This window comes from Corvus brachyrhynchos, unplaced genomic scaffold, assembly GCF_000691975.1.
Source record: "Corvus brachyrhynchos isolate BGI_N302 unplaced genomic scaffold, ASM69197v1 scaffold545, whole genome shotgun sequence".
Classification (NCBI taxonomy): domain Eukaryota; kingdom Metazoa; phylum Chordata; class Aves; order Passeriformes; family Corvidae; genus Corvus; species Corvus brachyrhynchos.
Window position 1 is genome coordinate 25,564 of NW_008238116.1, and position 799 is coordinate 26,362.

Genomic DNA, 799 nt, shown 5'->3' on the forward strand with positions numbered 1-799 from the left:
TATGATTTCATTGCAGTGCATCTTAGTAAAGTTTGATGGGAAGGTTCACTCTGTTACTTGTTATATGGGTGAAGTATACAAGGTATTTTTTAGGGAGTGGCAAGCCTTGAGAGTTGTCCCTGCTCAAGGGGAGAGTCACCTGACATTGCAGTCCAGATGTACTTCAGGGGGAGATCAATAACTGAATTCATCCAAAGATCTGTTGTTGGTAAAATTATCTCTGCCTTGATGCAAGCTTATATCTCTGGAATGTCGTGATGGAAAGCTTCTTCACAGTTGTAATTACACTTCCTTTCAGGCCTTTCTCTCCTGGAATGCTGTGGTTCCTTTTTTTCCTTTTCTGGACTGTAATGCATCAGAAGCCGTGAGTGTTCCTTTGCAGCAAATATCTCAATGAACTAAGACAAAATTTCATATGCTAGGAAAAATTAACAGGAAGTAAAAGAATCTATTGCAGATCCTCGGAAGATGTAGTTTGAGAATGAGACCTATAATAAGGCCTTTAAACTTAGGGCTACTTATTTGTGTAAGAGGAGCAGACCACATAGTAGAAAAATCAATGAGAGATGATGACTGCTTAAAAAAATGTAACCATTTACAGTGTAGTCCAGAGCAAGACTTCAACATCACACTCTCAGCTTGAGAACTCAGTGAGTTCCAGGTGCTCTTGGGCATGAATTTCCATGCCAACAGTGAAGACTAGAATGTCCTCCTTGTCAGTTTCTCTGAAAACACTTCTTTATTTATCAATTTATATTGATCATCTCTATTGCTTTTATCTTTGGGGGTTTTTCGGCCC